Source organism: Sminthopsis crassicaudata, chromosome 5, assembly GCF_048593235.1.
Source record: "Sminthopsis crassicaudata isolate SCR6 chromosome 5, ASM4859323v1, whole genome shotgun sequence".
Lineage (NCBI taxonomy): Eukaryota > Metazoa > Chordata > Mammalia > Dasyuromorphia > Dasyuridae > Sminthopsis > Sminthopsis crassicaudata.
Window position 1 is genome coordinate 136,655,111 of NC_133621.1, and position 13,162 is coordinate 136,668,272.

Here is a 13,162-nt window from a genome sequence, read left to right on the forward strand (position 1 = left end):
TAAAATATATAGAGAAATAACTCAAATTTAGAAGCATTCAAGCCATTCTCCAACTGATAAATAACAAATGGATATGAACAGACAATTTTCAGATGAAGACATTAAAACCATTTCTATTTATATGAGAATGTGCTCTAAATCACTATTGACTAGAAAAATGAAAATTAAGACAACTCTGAGATATCACTACACACACCTGTCAGATTGGCTAAGATGACAGAAAAAGATATTGATGAATATTGGAGGGCATGTGGGAAAACTGGGACAGCAATCTATTGGTGGAACTGTGAATGATCCAGCAATTCTGGAGAACAGTTTGTAACTATGTTCAAACAGTTATCAAACTGTGCATACCCTTTGATCCAGCAGTGTTTCTATTGGGCCTATATCCCAAAGAGATCTTGAAGGAAGGATAGGGACCCACATGTGCAAACATGTTTGTGGCAGCCCTATTCATAGTGGCAAGAAACTGGAAACTGAGTGGATGCCCATCAGTTGGAGAATAAGTTAAGGTATATGAATGCTATGGAATATTATTGTTCTATAAGAAATACTCAGGAAGATGATTTTATAGAGGCCTAGAGAGATTTATATTAACTGATGCTAAGTGAAATTTGTAAAACCAGAAGATCATTGTACATGGCAACATCAATATCATATGACACTCAATTCTAATGAATGTGACTTTTTCCAACAATGAAATGATTGATGCCAGTTCCACTGGTCTTACCATCTACACCCAGAGAGAGGACTGTGGGAATTGAGTGTGCATCACTATATAACATTCTCACTCTTTTTGTTGTTGTTCACTTGCATCTTGTTTTTTTACTCATTTATTTTCTTTTTTTGATCTGATTTCTCTTGTGCAGCAAGAGAATTGCATAAATATGTTTATACATACTGGATTTAACATGTTTAACGTATATTAAATTGCTTGCCATCTAGGGAAGGGGGTGGGGAGAAGGAGGAGAAAATCTGAAACACAAATTTATGCAAGGGTCAATGTTGTCAAATTATCAGTGTACTTAATGCACTTAATCCATTTCCCCCTGTACTACTGATTCAGTGTTTTCAAGTATACTCTGTGTTAGAATTTGGTACCTATTTATATGTAAATGGCCATGTCTTCTGTAATTGGCACAGGAATAACCTGCTAGCAGCCCAGTAATCTAATCTAAGTTGCATATTCTTTTCTCTGTTATCCATTTATAATGGCATTTGAGGGCAAATAGTTTGATCCTTCTGTCAACATTATTTCACTGTGCAATAAAGTGAAAAAAAAAAAAGGAAACTTTGCTTTTAGGATTAAATCTTGCATTTCCCCCTCTCCCTTCCCCCCTCCCCTTGTACCACACAACCTCCAAGTTCTAGAAGGATCAAGGAGATACAATTAGCTCCTTATAAATTGGAGTAGGAAATTAATTTTTTTGCTATATATGTAATAAGAAGAAGATAAAGGGAGAAGACTGAACTAAGAGCATAGTCAACAAATGGAGATTTGATATCTGTGAATCTGCTTTTGAATCCCAGCTCTGCCACTTTCTTTAATAATCTTGAACAAGTCACTTATTTGCTCTTTTTGATTCCTCACTTGTAAAAGGAGAGAGTTATAATACATAACCTCTAAAATTTTATCTCTCTTGTCCTATCATGTCCTCTCCTCTCTGCAACAGAGCCATGTTTTTCCTTGCAATTTCAACTCTTAAAGGTTATTATTTAAAGGGAAGAATTATACCAATAATTTTACAGATTTTTGTATATTTTATATTTCTGATAACAGCAAGAGAGGAACTAATAATTATGGTGTTCATATACATTTTACCTAAGTTTTATCCATAGAAACCATTATACAGAACTGTTTTAACATCATTAACATTAGTAAAGGCAGAGGTACCCTCTTAATAAGTTTGTCATTGTGGCCTATGGTCTGAAGAGGTCTTAATCAGGGCCACTTTCCTGTCTTGAAAGCAACTACCTTATCTGTAATTGCAGTAGTTAGTTCTACTTCTAACCTCTACTATCAATAATGAAGATCTTTTTTATACATCTCAGAACTGTGTAATTAAATGGGGCTTTATAGGAATCTAATCACCTAACTATATAGGGAATTCCTATATAATAACATTTCCATGAGGTGCTCATTTGATACTCTTTTAAAGATCTCTAATGAGGGAAAATCCACTACTGCCCATCCTGCTTTTTTTTTTATTAAATTATAAAAAATAAAAACAAAAACAAAACAAAACAAACAAACAAAAAAGCATTTTTCAAAAGACTCATCCTCCTCTCACCCAAGATAGAAATACAGGGACTTCTCCCTGGTCCTGGTCTCAGCCCATTCTGAATGGTTTGTGAACCATTTTGTATCTGGGTCATTTCTCACATCCTAAGGCAATTTGCTAGCACTTACATTGCATATTAATCTTGACTTTAATGCAGACACCCAAAATATTAGTCCACTGCAACTTAGCACAAGAGAATTTAAGAAATCAGATATTATAGGCTTGCACCAATAAATTAAGCTAGTTGTTGGGATGTTATTCCTTTCTCTAAAAAAAAAAAAATCTATTAATATAATTTGTTTTTTAGATCACCTGAAAATCTAAATATGTGTAGTCATTCTCCACTTTCTTTATTTAACTGGGAAAGATCCCCAGTATTGATTAAGGAGTATCTAAGTGAAATTATGGTTAATTGAGGTCTAGTGGCAGGTTTGGGTACAGGGAATCAAATAGAGCTCCCCTACACCCCCTTTGGATTCAGCACAAGGATAAGAATTAAATGAGGTCTAGTAGGGGCACAAGAGTTCTCTGTAAAGGAATTTATAGATCCCAAAACATAGACTGATAAAAAAGGTTCATTGTGGGGTTTGGAAGTAAGGTTAGAAGGTAGACACCAGGGCCAGGGCTGGCATTGGTGGGCAGAAACCCTTGAGATGGCCAATGTAAGGATGCCATGTTTGGGACTCCTGCAAAGAGTGGACTCCAGGGTTCCTCTTTTAATCTAAAGGGGCTTGTGGGTATAGTCCCAGGTTGGATCCTGCTGGGTTTCAGCCAGGGTTAGAATTTGAATAGAATTCAATGGGTTTTTAGATAAGGAGGAAGCTGTTTGTGCTTGGGGTGGGGATTGGGAAACCTGAGCAGATCATTAGGACGGGGTCTGGGATAGCCCAAGTTTGCTCAGATCCTATGGGGGCTGGGAGAGTCTGGATATCTCCCATTGGAATTCAAGGGGGTTAGGAATTAGAAAGGAATCAACCCACATCAGTATGAAATAATTTTTACCCTCATGTAAACATCTGATATACTGAGAACTGATCTATTCAAAACATAGTTTTGAAATCCATGACCATTTTGGTAATCTTCCTGTGGACATTGTCCAGTTTATCAATATTAATCTGAAAAGCAAATATATACCTTGAATTAAATCCTCCTACCATAATAAATATCACTAAAGATAAAAATGTTAAAAGGAATTTTATTTAATATTTAATATAATCTTTTCATAAATTACACATAAAGAAAGGCTAAATGATTTGTTCAGGGTCACACAGCTAGTAAATGTTTGAGGCATGATTTTAATTCATGTCTTCTAGACTCCAAGCCCACTGCTCTATCTACTGTGCCACTTAGTTGCAATGAACAATGTCCAATTGTATCCATGTAAATTCATAGTTTTGTGGGGCCAGGAGCTACATAAGGAAAGGAATATTTATATGGTTACTGGGAAATCTGACTAAATACAACTTCTAACATTATGGAATAGTGGAAAGAGTATTGGTTTCAGAATAGAAAGAGGTGTAGCCAGGGACAGAAGTTCTGACATATATTACTTTTGTGATCTTGGACACTAATATTCTTTCATTCTATTTCCTTATACCTTATATCAAAGAGTTAGGCTACCTTTATTTACTTAATAACTGTAACTATAGGGAAAGTGATTTAATCTCTGCAATCCTCAATTGATTCCTATGTTTAAAAAATAATAATAATTTGTACTCTCTACTTTAAAGGAAGCTATATGCTCTACCAAGGTAAGTAGGTAGTAAAATTAATAGAGAACTGGACTAGAGTCAGGAAAATTTCCAAATAATCCAGACTAGTCACTAGCTATTTAAGTCCTGTACATTGCTTAGTCTCTATTTGCCTCAGTTTCCTTATTTGTAAAAATGGAGATATGATGGCAACTATATCCCAGAATTATTTTGAGAATAAATGAGATAATGTTTGTAAAAACATTTTTATGAAACTTAAAGAATTATATAATGTTATTTATCATCATCATTATCACTATTGCTTTTATTAGTTATAGGGCTTTTGTAAAAGAAATGCTTTGTAAATACTAATTTTCATTATGTAGCAATCATTCCTAACATGATTTTCTCTGTGTATATCTTTGATATTATAAACATCATTTAAAAACAAGTAAGAATTGTAAAATCACCCCATCCATAATATACCTATATACATCCTTTCACCAATAAATTGGATGACATGATTCCAAAAGTGTGGTTAAAATTTACCTTTTATTTGTCTAGTTGTTTTAATACACTCTTCTTTGAAATCAAAGTTTAGTAATGCTACTTTCAATAATTTTCATTATATAATATTAAATGTATTGGAAGTGAAGATGGCATTTTTCTTGTCTACTCACTTCATGTATATATTTTTCCAGTCTTTTTTGCCTGAAATGCATGTGCTGGAATCCAGAGCTTAATATCAATCACACAGTACAAAGGCCCTGATTCTCTTAAGAATATATCAAGGAAATTGTGTTCCATTTTTATAATGAAATATAGATTTCTCATTAAAAGCCAAATCCTTTCTTTCAAAAGTTGAAGAGGATTATACTTTAAAAAGTAATTCCATCTGGTTAAACTGAGAATGGTGAACAAAGTTCCACCCATGAATATTTTCAGGACTCATAGTATTTTCATTTGATTAGGGTTTGATAAATTTTCTTTCATTTGAAGTTCTTGCTTTTCATAATTTTCTTTTGTGGCAGTCTAATATCAATAGGAATATTGGGTTCCATAATACGCTCCTTTACATAAGTCATATATTTTACCTGTTTTACTGCTAGTTTAAAATGGCTTTTGAATATTTTTAGGACTCTCCGGGAATCAACCTGGCCTTTTATGTTCCCTTTCAACTCTGCCCTTTTTCTTCTTTAAAGTTATTTTCCAGAGAAAGCTTTTGGTTGTGAAGTTCTAGTACAAGGAGTTTCACAGATTATCTAGGCCAATCCACTTTTTTTAATAGATGAAAAAAATGATAGGCCAGAGAAATTAATGTTTTGCCAAGGTCACATGATAGTACATCTGGAATTAGAACTCGAGTCCCTGACTTTTAGCCCAATGTTCTTTTCCTTACATTATCATCTTAAATGAGATGGCATTGACCTCCTTTTTTTTTTTATCATTATTCTTTAACATGTAGATCCAGACCACTTTGCTTTCTACTTACCATTTTACCTTGCCATTTGTTACTACACTAGCAAATAATTTTAAAAATCCATCTATTATCATGTATGAGTGGTTTTGCTTATGTTTCAGCAGGTTCTGCTGCCTCCTTCTGAATAAATGATCTACCAGTTCTCTTGCTTCTTCTGTTAATGGACTAGAATTTGCCAGAGTGAAAATGAATTCATTAAACACTATGCCAGTAATTGTGTTAAGTATAAAGGAAGGAATTTAAAAGAGAGAGAATTCCTATTTGGTTACTGTGTTCATGGAAAGAAGTGAAAAATAAAGGCATAAGTTTAAATGGGAGAAAAGGGAAGATCAAAATCAAGATAGGGAAAGGTGACTTGATGATATGGAAATAGTACTAGGTGGTTGAGCTGGATGCCTTCAAACCTTAAGGCTGTGTGACCCTTGTTTTAGCACTCTAATATTGGGAAAGACACAGCTAGCTAGAATCAGAAAGAGTCATAATTACTAATTATTATTATTATTATTATTGCCTTTTAATAACTATTCTATTAGGCTTTTCAAAAATAGCATTTCATATTTTACCCAATTGTGTATGAAAACAATTTTAACATTCTTTTTCCCCTGAGTTTTGAGTTTCAAATTCCATCTCTCACTCCTTCCCCTCTTCTGTCCCTGGGAAAGTAAGTGACTAAATGTAAGCTTATGCCTTATCAATAATTTAAAATATTGGGCAGAGCCAAGATGGCGGAGAAGATACATGTGGATTTGTAAGCTCCCTTCTTCCCTTATTAACAATTAGTTAAATCAGCCTCAAAAATAATGCTGGACTGATAAAAAACACAAGGATTAAAAACACAACTTACAAGCTGAAGAGAATCTGGAATTTTGACAGAAAATGTCGGTTCCAAGGGGAGGAAAAAAAAAAGATCAGCACGGACAGCGTTGGACTAAGAGCTAGCACACTGTGCCAAATGGGCTGGGGAGATCAGAGAAGCCACTGAGATAGAGGAATCTGGCACAGGCTGATAGCTCTACTCTGCTTATAAAACAGCAGATCAGAAGAGAAATCAAGCTACTTAACAATATAAAGCTAGATCCTAGAACTACCCCCAATGCGGAAGTGACCTAACACCTATCTTGGAACAGCAGTACAGCCACTTTCTGCTGTCTGGGACTTTTCCTTGGGGCAGTTAAGAACTAGAATAGCGGGGGACACAGTCCGGGGCAGCCTCTAATCCACAGAGTGTGGGGCTCAGCCTGAGACAGTGGAATTCTAGCAGCAGAGGAACTCCCAGAGAAGTGGAACTCCCAGAGGAACGGAACATTTGACACCTTTTATAAAAAGAAAGAGCAAGTATCCAACCCCAGGGAAACTAACACCAGACAGTCTCCAGATAACACCCTAAAGGGGAATGATACCTGACCCCCATCACATAACTCTCTCCTAGAAGAGACTATTAAAAAGTTAAGAGAATTTGAAGAAAAATAGGAAAAGGAAAGAGAATCTATGACAGAGAATAACAACATCCTGAAATTTGAGCTGGAAAAAATAAAGAATTCACAGGAGGTGCAGGGAAACAAAATTTGTGAATTAGAAAATGTTAAAAAATCACAGGAAAGTAGGATTTCCGAATTGGAAAAGATAAAAAAAAATCTCAAGAAAGTAGGATTTCTGAATTGGAAAAAGAAAATAATTCACTAAAAAATTAGTGAAATGAAAAAATTCAACAGAGCAAAATAATTCATTTAAAAACTCAATTGGACATATACAAAAAGAACTAAAAAATGTGAATGAAGAAAATAACTCATTAAACAGCAGGACGAAAAAATAGAAAGGAATGATTTTTTGAGAAACCAGAATCAGTCAAACAAACAAACAAACAAACAAACAAAAAAAAAAAAGCTGGAGAATGTCAAATACTTACTGGGAAAATCTATAGACCTGGAAAATAGATCTAGGAGAGATAATCTGAGGATCATTGGACTTCCCAAAAATTATGATCCAAAAAAGCCTAGATTCTATTTTACAGGAAATCACCAGAGATAATAGAAACAGAAGGGAAAATAGGTGAGGAAAGAATTCATTGAACACCTTCTGAAAAAGACCCTAAAAAAAGAACTCCATGGAACATTGTGGCCAAGCTGCAGAACTACCAAACTAAGGAAAAAATATTGCAAGCAGCTAGGAAAAAAATAATTCAAGTATTAAGGTGCCACAATAAGGGTCACTCAAGATCTGGCTGCCTCCAAATTAAAGGATCGAAGGGCCTGGAACCTGATATTCTGAAAGGCAAAAGAACAAGGATTGCAACCAAGAATAAACTACCTAGGTACTAGGTAGTTAAGTTTAGAATTTTCTTCCATGGAAGAAAATGGTCATTTAATGAACCGCAGGAATTCCATTTGTTTCTAAGAAAAAAACCAGACTTAAACAAAAAATTTGATCTACATGCACAAGACTGAAGAGAAGCAGAAAAAGGGAAAAAGAACTCTTGAAAACTGTATCTTTGTTGTGGATATACAGAAAGTCCGCATTGATAATTTGATTTTACTGATATTAAAAAAAAAAAAAAAGGTAATTAGTAAAGGGAAGTGGATAGTATCAGAAAAAGGGGAAGGAGAGCTAAAAAGAGGGAAACTACATCCCAGGAAGAGGCATAGAATATCTACCATATCTAAGGGAATTTAGAGAGGGGGAGAAACATTGTATGAATCTTACTCTCATCAGAATAGGCTCAAAGAGTAAATAATTGACATATTTGTTTTTCAGAGAATCCTCTCTCACGTCATTAAAAGGAGGGAGAGGAAAAGGGAAAAGGAAAAGTGGAATAAGGGAAGGGTACAAGAAAGGGGAAGGAACTTAAAAGGAGGGGGGAGGGATACTAAAAAGGGAGGGCTGTGCATCAAAAGTGAGGTCTATAAATTAAATATTGGGGAAGGGGTTCATGAAAGGGGTCAAGGGATTAAAAAAAGCATAATCTGAGGATCATATGATGGCAGGAAATACAGAATTAGTAATTTTAGCTGTAAATGTGAATGAGATGAATTCTCCCATTAAAAGGAGGCAGATAGAAAACTGGATCAAAAGTCAGAACCCTACACTATGTTATTTATGGGAAACACACTTAATACATACAGAGTAAAGATAAAAGGTTGGAGCAGAATCTATTATGCTTCAGGTAAAGCCAAAAAAGCAGGGGTTGCCATCCTTATCTCAGATCAAGCAAAAGCAGAAATTGATTTAATTAAAAGAGATAAGGACGGAAACTATATCCTGCTAAAAGGTAGCATAGACAATGAAGCCATATCAATACTAAACATATATGCACCAAGTGGTATAGCATCTAACTTCCTAAAGGAAAAGTTAAGAGAGTTGCAAGAAGAAATAGACAGTAAAACGATAATAGTGGGAGATGTCAACCTTGTACTCTCAGAATTAGACAAATCAAACCACAAAACAAATAAGAAAGAAATTAAAAGGTAAATAGACCATTAAAAAAACTAGGTATGATAGAACTTTGGAGAAAACTTAACAGTGATAGAAAGGAGTATACTTTCTTCTCAGCAGTTCATGGAACCTATACAAAAAGTGACCATACATTAGGACATAAAGATCTCAAAATTAAATGCAGGAAGGCAGAAATAGTAAATGCCTTCTTCTCAGATCACAATGCAATAAAAACTACATTCAATAAGAAGTTAGGGATAAATAGACCAAAAAGTAATTGGAAATTGAATAATCTCATCTTAAAGAATGACTGGGTGAAACAGCAAATTATAGAAACAATTAATAATTTCACCCAAGATAATGACAATGATGAGACATCATACCAAAATTTGTGGGATGCAGCTAAAGCGGTAATAAGAGGAAATTTTTTATCTTTAGAGGCTTATTTGAACAAAATATAGAAAGAGAAGATGAATGAATTGGGCCTGCAACTTAAAAAGCTAGAAAAAGACCAAATTAAAAACCCCCAACCAAAAACAAAACTTGAAATACTAAAATTAAAAAAAAATCAATAATATTGAATGTAAAAAAAACTATTGAATTAATAAATAAAACCAAGAGTTGGTTTTATGAAAAATCCAATAAAATAGATAAACCTTTGATAAATCTGATCAGAAAAAGGAAAGAGGAAAATCAAATTGTTAGTCTTACAAATGAAAAGGGGGATTTTTCCACCAATGAAGAGGAAATTAGAGAAATAATGAGTTTCTTTGCCCAATTTTGTGCTAATAAATTTGATAACTTATGTGAAATGAATGACTACCTCCAAAAATATAGGCTTCCTAGATTAATAGAGGAGATAAATTGCTTATATAGTCCCATTTCAGAAAAAAGAAATAGAACAAGCTATTAATCAACTCTCCAGGAAAAAATCCCCAGGACCAGATGGATTTACATGTGAATTCTACCAAACATTTAAAGAACAATTAGCCTCAATGCTATATAAACGTATTTGAAAAAATAGGGGATGAAGGTGTCCTACCAAATTCCTTTTATGACACAGACATGGTACTGATACATAAACCAGGTAGATTGAAAACTGAGAAAGAAAACTATAGACCAATCTCCTTAATGAATATTGATGCTAAAATCTTAAATAAGATATTAGCAAAAAGACTTTAGAAAATCATCCCCAAGATAATACACTATGATCAAATAGGATTTATACCAGGAATGCAGGGCTGGTTTAATATTAGGAAAACTATTAGTATAATTGACCATATTAATAATCATATTAATAAAAACCATATGATCATCTCAATAGATGCAGAAAAAGCATTTGATAAAATACAACATCCATTCCTACTAAAAATGCTTGAGAGTATAGGAATAAATGGACTATTCCTTAGAAGAGTCAGGAACATCTATTTAAGACTTTCAATAAGCATAATATGTAATGGAGATAAACTGAAACATTCCCAGTAAGATCAGGAGTGAAACAAGGTTGTCCACTATCACCATTACTATTCAATATTGTATTAGAAATGCTAGCCTCGGCAATAAGAGTCGAGAAAGGGATTAAAGGAATAAGAGTAGGTAATGAGGAAATCAAACTGTTACTCTTTGCAGATGATATCATGGTATACTTAGAAAACCTCAGAGATTCTAATAAAAAGTTATTAGAAATAATTCACAACTTTAGCAAAGTTGCTGGGTACAAAATAAATCCACATACATCCTCAGCATTTTTATATATCAACAACAAAATGCAACAGCAAGAGATACAAAGAGTAATTCCATTCCAAACAAATTTCGAGAGCATAAAATATTTGGGAATCCATCTACCAAAGAAAAGTCAGGAATTATATGAGCAAAATTAAAAAAAAACACTTGCCACAAAAATAAAGTCAGATTTAAATAATTGGAAAGACACCCAGTGCTCGTGGATGGGCCAAGTGAATATAATAAAGATGACAGTACTCCCCAAACTAATCTATTTATTTTGTGCTATACCAATTAGACTCCCAAGAAACTATTTCAATGACCTAGAAAAAATAACAACAAAATTTATATGAAAGAATAAATGGTTGAGAATTTCAAGGGAATTAATGAAAAAAGAGTCAGATGAATGTAGTCTAGGTGTACCTGATCTAAAACTATATTACATAGCAGCAGTCACCAAAAACCATCTGGTATTGGCTAAGAAATAGACCAGTCGATCAGTGGACCAGATTAGGTACAAAGTTCAAAAAAGGGTACAAGTATAGCAATCTAGTGGTTGACAAACCCAAAGATACAAACATTTGGGATAAAAATTCATTATTTGAAAAAAAACTGTTGGGAAAACTGGAAATTAGTATGGCAGAAATTAAATATGGATCCACATTTAACACCATGTACCAAGATAAGATCAAAATGGGTCCATGATTTAGGCATAAAGAATGCGATCATAAGTAGATTAGCAGAACAGAGGATAGTCTACCTCTCAGACCTGTGGAGGAGGAAGGAATTTATGACTGGAGGAGAACTAGAGATCATTATTGATCACAAAATAGAATATTTTAATTACTTCAAACTAAAAAGTTTCTGCATAAACAATCCTAATGCAAACAAGATTAGAAGGGAAGTAACAAATTAGGAAAATATTTTTATAGTTAAAGGTTTTGATAATGGTCTCAATTCCAAAATATATAGAGAACTGTCCCTAATTTACAAGAAACCAAACCATTCTCCAATTGATAAATGGTCAAAGGATATGAACAGACAATTTTTAGATGATGAAATTGAAACTATATCCACTCATATGAAAGAGTGTTCCAAATCACTACTGATCAGAGAGATGCAAATTAAGACAACTCTGAGATACCACTACACACCTGTCAGATTGGCTAAGATGACAGGAACAAATAATGATGAATGTTGGAGGGAATGTGGGAAAACTGGGACACTAATGCATTGTTGGTGGAGTTGTGAAAGAATCCAGCCATTCTGGAGAGCAATCTGGAATTATGTCCAAAAAGTTATCAAACTGTGCATACCCTTTGATCCAGCAGTGCTACTACTGGGCTTATACCCCAAAGAAATACTAAAGAGGGGAAAGGGATCTGTATGTGCCAAAATGTTTGTGGCAGTTCTTTTCGTAGTGGCTAGAAACTGGAAGATGAATGGATGTCCATCAATTGGAGAATGGTTGGGTAAATTATGGTATATGAAGGTTATGGAATACTATTGTTCTGTAAGAAATGACCATCAGGATGAATTCAGAAAGGTTTGGAGAGACTTACATGAACTGATGCTGAGTGAAATGAGCAGAACCATAAGATCACTATACACTTCAACAACAATACTGTATGAGGACAAATTCTGATGGGAGTGGATATCTTCAACATAAAGAAGATCCAACTCACTTCCGGTTGATCAATGATGGACAGAAACAACTACACCCAGAGAAGGAACCCTGGGAATTGAATGTAAACTGTTAGCATTACTGTCTATCTACCCAAGTTACTTATACCTTCGGAATCCAATACTTAATGTGCAACAAGAAAATTGGATTTACAGACATATATTGTATCTAGGTTATACTGTAACACATGTAAAATGTATGGGATTGCCTGTCATCAAGGGAAGGGAGTAGAGAGAGGGAGGGGAAAATCTGGAAAAATGAATACAAGGGATAATGTTATTTAAAAAAGTACTCATGCATATATACTGTCAAAAATTTATAAATATAAAAATTAATTAGAAAAAAGAAAAAAAGAAAAAAATAATATTTTAAAATATTTCTATATTGGTCATTTTGGGCAAGAACTATTGGATAGAAAGAGAGAGACACCAGAGAAGGCACATATAGAGAGACACAGAGTGAGAACAGATTCACACAGAAGAAAGAAAAAGAAGAAGAAGAAGAAGAAAATGAAGAAGAAGAGATGGAAGAGGAAGAAAGAAGAAAAGAAGGAAAGAAGGGAAGGAGAGAAGGAGGAAGGGAGTAAGGACACATTCCATTTGTCATTTTTATAAGGTGTGAGGGAATACCTCAGTTTTTTGAATTTGTATTTCTTTAATTAGTAGTGATTTAAAGCACTGTTCATGGGACTATTGCTAGCTCTGATTTCTGAAAACCTTCAGTTCTTATTATCCCATGGGGGACCCTACCCTGCTGTCACAGATTTCTCCTACTGATCTCTTAAATTATATTATATTATGCTGGGAAAAAAATGTGTTATCCCTACTTTTTGTTGGCTCTGCTATTCCAGAATTTGATTTTAGGCATTATTTTT